The sequence below is a fragment of the Excalfactoria chinensis genome, chromosome 6, assembly GCF_039878825.1.
Source record: "Excalfactoria chinensis isolate bCotChi1 chromosome 6, bCotChi1.hap2, whole genome shotgun sequence".
Classification (NCBI taxonomy): domain Eukaryota; kingdom Metazoa; phylum Chordata; class Aves; order Galliformes; family Phasianidae; genus Excalfactoria; species Excalfactoria chinensis.
The window spans coordinates 9,803,534-9,811,128 of NC_092830.1; the positions used below are offsets into that span (position 1 = coordinate 9,803,534).

General features: G+C 39.2%; 1 long non-coding RNA gene across 1 annotated transcript; it reads left to right on the forward strand.

Annotated features, from left to right (window-relative positions):
• LOC140254169 (uncharacterized) lies at positions 1 to 7,377 on the forward strand. Its single transcript, XR_011904082.1, has 4 exons — positions 1 to 150; positions 1,607 to 2,062; positions 6,617 to 6,665; positions 6,879 to 7,377. It is a non-coding gene; the product is annotated as an uncharacterized lncRNA (long non-coding RNA).
• The last annotated feature ends 218 nt before the right edge of the window (positions 7,378 to 7,595 follow it).

Genomic DNA, 7,595 nt, shown 5'->3' on the forward strand with positions numbered 1-7,595 from the left:
TGAAGGCAATTCAGCTGTGGGACTGGAAGGGATGGAAGCTGGCTGCACCTCTCCTAGACCCCATTTAAGGGCTGACTGCCTCTGGGGAAGGTTTTCTGGTTGGGTTTATTTCCTTTGTGGAGTCTTTCCTGCAGGCCTTGATCTTCACAGGTGGGTGAGCACTTTTCCTTTGTGTCACCATTCTGTTCATGCTAGTCCATTTGCTGTTGCACTCCTGTATTGCTCTTCCAATGTATTAATCTTTCTATTTGTGGTAGGTCTATTTATTTCTTAAACCAAAATTTATGACACAAGCTCAAGACAGAGAATTTGAATTCTGCTCACTACCAAAGGAGATATGAACACGAAGCCCCAGCTTTAGCAGTAGAAGCTCAGCATTTCTGGTCTCCTTATCTATGTGTTCCACTGTTTATAAAATACATGTGTAGGTGGCTTTTATATTCAGTGGAACACACAGTGTTATATTAATTATATAAGTAGTGAAGTGTGTCTATATATACTCACTGTGGGTACTGAAATTCCTGTTTTGTAAACCAGATAATCATTCAAACTGTTACTTGCAATTCCTATGTAAGGCAGGAAGGAGTCAAATTCAGAGTGATCAGAAAAAACACCAAGAATTGCTGCTCTCTGTGGAACTCTCCACTCTATCTCAGTTTCAAGTTAGAGTTAGGACTACATGCAAGTCCTCCACCAGACCTAATCAATCACCATGATTTAGAAGATGCCCTCTCAGGGAACAGATGATAACTGCAGTGGTGCCTGGAAGTTTCTATGGCATTAAAGGCTCAACGCCAAGAGGTACTTAGTACCTGCTGGCAAATAGAGCTAGTACCTTTTTTACATCATCTTTCATGACTTTTGTCTCCAAAACAGTGCATTATAGATTCGTACTGCTGTATGAGTATTTCATCAGCTTCTGGGAAGTGCCTGCTTGTCTCTGCTTTGATAGCTTTGTTACAGAAACCTTGATTCTTCCTTAGTTCTGTTAGAAAGCTATTTCCTAACAAATGTTGTTTATTAATGTGCTGCATTTCTGGCAAAGCAAGTAGAATATCAAGTGGGATTAAGTAGCAGAGCCTGGTGTTGTTAAACATTTGGGAAATACTTAAGTTCTCAGCCATGACTACTTCATCTCTGCTTTTTCCACTGCAGAGCACAATATGCTTAGCTTCCATTATGGTGTTTCAGTGAACTCTCAGCACAAATTCCATGAAATATTGATATATTGATATTGAGACAGAAATATTTGCCATGATTTTTCCAGTCAATGTTATCTTACTCCAAGTATTTCTACCACAAAATGCGAACAAGAGTGGGATAGCAGTACTGCATTTTTAAGCTTTATTCATAAAAACATTATCTTGGCTAATCCACAGTCTTGTGGTCAGTCAGCCCCCAAGTCATGTGCTAAAGAAATGATGGCGGTCTTGGGCGTTACAGAATGCTGCTTGCCTATATAAGCATAATCCTCATGAAGGCCTAATCTTTGTGACAAACACAGCAAAGGATTTCAGCTTTGTTTATGTGCCAGTTTCCCTCTCTCCACTAAATTTAACTATCTGTGTAAGGCAGAGTTTTTGTCCACTCTTATCTGCTCGAAAAGGAAGCCATGAAGATGCTGACTTCACTTCTGGAGCAGCCCTCGTACTCCCTGAAACCTTCACCCTTGGAGATTCATAAATCCAGTACATGACCTGTGATGAAGATAAGTACAAGCAGAACAAAAAAACTAGAGGAAGACTAAATGAGTAAGTAAATAAAGAATACAAGGGCTGCTCCAAAAGTAATGTTGCTTATTTTATTATGTTGGCCCATAATAACAGAAGTGAATGCTGGTGGAATGGTAGTAGAGGCTGAACCTTCCTCTGAGTATTCTATTAAATTCTGTTGCCATGCAACCGACTGCTTGCTGAAAGCTTATAGAGACCAGATAGTGGGTCTGAGCACAAAGAGGCTGTGGGTGGTGCATTTCAGCAGTGGTGACAGCAGCGTGAAAGAACAAGCCATGTTCTGGACAGTCATGTGGATTTTTACAAGGGTGGCGTGCAGGCTGTTGTTGGTAGGTGGCAAAGATACATAGCTCATGGTGGTGACTATGCTGAAAAAGAGTATTCTGTAGCTGAGAATTTGGTATATCGAGTAGTATTATTGGACTGTATGTATCTGTTGTTGTTTCCATGGAAGTAAATAGTAAGCATTACTTTCAGAGTGACCTATGTAGATCTGTTTGGGGTCAGCAGGTGACTGCTGCTATACTATCAGTCTATTGCTCATATGAGTTATGCATTAAGATTTTGAGAATTTTTGCTTTTTGCGCTGTTTCTCCAACAAAAACCTGTCATTGTATTGTAAATGTATAGTATACACATTGGTAACAAGGCAACAAAAGTTTTCCCAGAGCCATTAAATAGCAGATGCTTTTATCCTACCTTAATAACACAGGTCTGTCTTTGTCTTGTGTCTTCTTCTGCATGGAGAGAAGAAACAAAGTGTACAAGACTGGGTTTCAGTTAAAGGGCAGTCTGCTCTAATGTTTGGTTGTGTTGTTCTTGCCAGTTTTCAGGTTAATAAATTATTTCACAAGCACTTCTGGTTCATTTAAGTGTTTGTAATTCTCGTCATACTCAAGATTGCTCCCTACCATGTTTTTTTTAGCTCACAGCCCGTGTGAGGGAATAGGGAATTAACGTAGTCCTAATAGAAACAGGTGAAAAACTGTTACGTTTAAAATATTTTAATAACCATGAAATTTAGTGGCATTTTTCTGCATAGAGTAAATCAGTACATTGGCTCAGTTGAACAGAAATAAAGGAAAACTCCAGACTACAAAGCTTTCTTGATTATAGCATCTCGTATGGGAGAGGAGGAGCAAATATAGATCTGTAGAACTGAACAATAAAAGGTTAAAAGGTATTGTGTTTTTCCACTTCACCCGTTCTCAGTTTGCAGTGGTAATAAATCCAAACCAATATGGATACCTTCTGTTCAAAAGAATACTTTGTCCAAGCCCAGATTTTCTGGCATCACTGTAGCCTACATGCAGTTAGCATCTTTGAAAATTCTTGGTTCTGTAGCTTTTTGTATCCCTCTCATGTCACATACATGGAATCTTTTCTATTCAGGGATCTCACTCTTCAAAAGCTATGATAACCTTACATGGGGGAAAAGCTGTGATGAAGGGAAGGTAATGGGAGGATGGTAGGACTAGACAATCTTGTAGGTCCCTTCCAACTTTGTGTTTCTATGATTCTATTATATCAATTTAAACAGTAAGAAGTCTTAGCTGAAAATGAGAAACATCTAGGGGAGCATGGGGAGCACTAATATAGCCAAACACTAGGGATTTTAGAAGACTATCCTCAAAATATCTGGTCTTTTTTTCCATTTAAGACATGACTAGGGCTTAGCTTTAAAAAAGTCTCATCGGGTTTGTGTTCATTTATTTTATTAGAGATAGAGTTTTCAGTGAGATGTTGCATTATCTGGACCCATTAGTCAGTGATGTAATTGTAAAAAGATTCTTTTTCACTTTACTTTGCTATAAACCATTTCTGTCCTTTTATCCTTCATGTTTTTTGCTGTGCGATAGCCTAATCTAGAGAATTAGGACATCGCAAATGTTCATAGTTTTGCAATATAGACTGAAATGTTATAGTATATACTTCTGTCACACAGTTATCGTGTAGTAACAAAGAACCTATTATCCAGTTAATTAGAGCTACCTAAGAAGAACTTGCCATGCTCAGAAAGTGATCAAGTAAAGTGTTATGCAAGGTCTTAAGCAACTTTACAGTCATTATAATAAAAATGGAAAATCTGTGATTTAGGCTTCAAGACAGGAAAACACTCATGCATGTACTTAGCATTTTTAAGTTCTTACAGTTAAGTGCTTGTAAGTATGTTGGCAAGCACTGAACTGCTTTGTTAATAAGGTAAGATCGAAATCTTAAACGCGTGTACAGAGCAGCCAGTGCCTGTCAAGAGGGATTTTAGGCATAGCGCTCAACTACACAATCTCCATTTATTTACTTTATTAATATCAATAATTCTCAGGTCAAAGGGAAGGAGATGAGCTCAGCCACACTTTGGTAAATAGTATGTGAGAAAGTCAGCCTGGAGCCCCAAGCCTTCTAGAATCACAGAATGGCTTAAGTTAGAGACCTCAAAGTACCATCTGCTTTTACCCCCCTGCTGCAGGCAGGGTCACCAACCAATAAGTACTAGAGCAGGTTGTCTGGGGTCCCACCTAGCCTGGTCTTAAACACCTCCAGGGATGGGGTATCCACAGCCTCTGGACACCTTGTTTCCAACACCTCACCACTCTGTGGGAATACCTCCCCAGTGTTTAAATTTAATCTCCCCTTTTAGTTGAAAACAGTTCCCCCTTGTCCTATCACTACCTACCCATGTAAAAAAAAGTTGATGTATCTCCTGTTTATAATCTTCCTTCAAATACTGGAAGACTATAATGAGGACTGCCCACAGCCTTCTCTTCTCCAGACTGTACAAGCCCAGCTCTCTTAGCCTGTCTTCATAGGAGAGGTGCTCCAGCCCTCTTTGTGGTCTTCTCTGTCAGAGGCCCCAGACCTGGACATAATACTCCAGATGGGACCACACAAGGGCAGAGTAGAGAGGGATGATTGCCTCTATCTCCTTGCTGCCACCACTCTTCTGATTCAGCTCAGGATACCGCTGGCCTTTGGAGCAGCAAGAGAACACTGCTGGCTCATGTTAAGATTTTAATCAACCAGGATCCTCTAAGCCCTCCTCAGCAGGACTACTCTGTCCGGTCTGTATGTGTATCTGGGATTGCCCTAAACCAAGTGTAAAACCTTTTGCTTTGCTGAACCTCATTAGGTTCACATTTGCCCACCTTTCCAGTTTATCATGGTCCCTCTGGGTGGCGACCCTTTCTTCTGCAGTGTTAACTGCACCATTCAGCTTGGTGTCATCTGCAAATGTGCTGTGGGTGTGCTTGATGCCACCATCTGTGTCATTACTAAGGACATTAAAGACTACTAGTCCCAAAACAGACCCCTGGGGCACACAGCTCATCACTTGCTGCTACCTGGAAGCTTTTTTCTTGACTTGAAAAATGTAACAAAAATAAAACAAGTAAAGAAACAGATTAATAGAAATATGTATTGAAATGACAAGATGCTTAGGAATTCACTGCCATAATCAGTTAACTCCAACTGTAATCTCCAAGTTTATTAGTGAAGCTTCTGTACAGAATATTAAGAAATAGTAAGAACTGAGATTTTAAATGTGAATCTATTTTCTCTCTTATTCTAAGTCCAAAGTGGTAAGTCTGGCTTTTCTGGAATTAGGATATAACCTCAATTTGCTACAGCCTGGATATATCTAAGTTTGTAATTTAATGGCATGTCCTCGTTTTTTTAATTAGGTGGGAGGTGTCTAACAACACACACCCTAAAATATTTAAATGTTAATTCATCTTATGGAGACAGTTATTTTTAATTCCAAATACCCTAATCCAGTGATAAAAACCTGGCATCACCCACTACATTAGCAATTATTTGACATTGATGTAACTCCAAATTCAGCACTCCTCTGCATCCTATATGGATGAAAACACGCTATACTCCTGGCTAAATAGGGCTGTAATAATCTTGCTGTTATTTTCCTGTTCTGGTTGGTGTGTATCAAAAGCACTGTTCAGATGCATGTTAACATTCTACTCTTCTGGTTCCTTCTCTGCGCAAAATTTCAGATCTGCAATTTGAAGCACCATTATGACACTTCATCACAGTGCCCAAAAAGCCACACAGGGAGGAAATGTTTGTCCTGTTCAGTTATTGTTGGGGGTGGCCTAGCAGCCAGCTTACTAACCTGCCTCAAATTTCAACTGACACATCTTCTCACAGGGCACAATTATTTTGACACGCTGCAAGCAAGCTAGACAAATATTTTGGCGATGGTGGAGTTCAAACATTTCCCTTTGGGCATCTTCAAAAGTTCTTGCTAATACCTCACCTATAAGCTTCAGAACTGGTTTGTCTTACTGTGCCGGTTAGCAGAATGTAACTGACTTTTTGGGGGCAGAATGTGGATGCATTTCAGGACTAGTCTGATTTTTGTGAACCAGAAACACTGGCAATTGCAATAGCGTAGGAGCTGGCTTATTTTTGAACTCTATATCCAAGTTACTCCTGTAACTTCTTTCAGCAGCGTTTCTTTTCCTGTAAAAAAGACTATACCCTTCAGCACAACACCCTCTTGGAACAGACAATATTGCTCTGCTCAGCAAATAAGAAAAAAACTGGAAGTACCTGTGCAGCTACTTGTTACTATTTCTGTTAAATAACAGAGAGGGCAGAAGAAAGGCAGTCCCAGATGGTGCTATGCAGGGAAAAGCGTACTGCTACATTAAGGATGTGCTTTTAATTAACTTTTATCTGAATGACTATAATTAAAGATTTTAACACAGATGTTCCTGAAGTAATCACGTTCTACTTCCTTGCTCAGCCTGCATTTTAAGAAATGGGAATTGAGCCTATTTTTCCCTTTCAATACTTTCTCAATTATCTTAAAATTTCTGGCTCTTCAATGGTTTTACTATTGAGATTTTCTTAATGCTTTTCTTTTTCAGATTCCTACTGGGTTTTCTAGGACCTCAGAAAAGTCTTTCAGGTGGCCAGGTGTGATAAAAGGCATTTAACAGAATACCGGTTGCATTGTATTGTGTTTGTATCTAGGAAAACCAGTTTATGTGGAGTTCTAAATTTTTCTTTGAAGTTGAGAATAAATTACTCACTTTTGCTTTTGTTGCTCTGTACTGGTTCTATTTTCCTTCGGTTTTGTTCTGCATTTATGAAGATAAAGATCTAATTTGCTATTGTGTTTGTTCACAGGTCTCAGCAGATGATTTTGTTGCGCATCAACTGCTGTGATGTGTATTGGATATAAAAGACATAGCACCTATCCTGAATTTATGCAAAGATTAACAGTGTCTCTAAGCACATTAATTAGCCATTCCTGGATTTCCTGTTGATGTTTTTGCCAGTAATGGAATGACATTGTGAGGTGGCAATCAGAGAACACAGGCAAAGAGAAGCAGGATCCTGCTTCACTTGGGATTCAAAGATATGTAGGATCACTTTCTTCCTTAGAGTTTTAATAAAATTTGAACTATGAATTGAGAACAGGATAACAGGAAGATCTAAAGATAAGATTTAATGAAGGGAGGAGAGGAACAATGTATGAAGCAGAAAGACTAAAGGCAAAGAGTCCTGCCCTCTCTCACGTTAGATCCTGCCAGATCCACAGCAGTTTTTAGAATATAAGATGATGGAATGAATTGTTTCTTCGTGCATGTTACAGCCTAGGACAAAGAAGAATAAGAACCAAAGAATAAACAGCATAATTCATCTTTCTCATACTTTTATCTATCCTAATGTTATCTTAATACTGAACAATATCAGTTAAACAACAATCTTGGTGTAACTTGGGGGGGGGGGGGGGGGTAAGAGGGAGGAAGAAAAAGAAAAGGACTCTTCTGAAATAAACATTGAGATTTCTGTGTATTATCTTTCAAAGACAGGCAGAAACATTCAGTGTATGTTTATTTA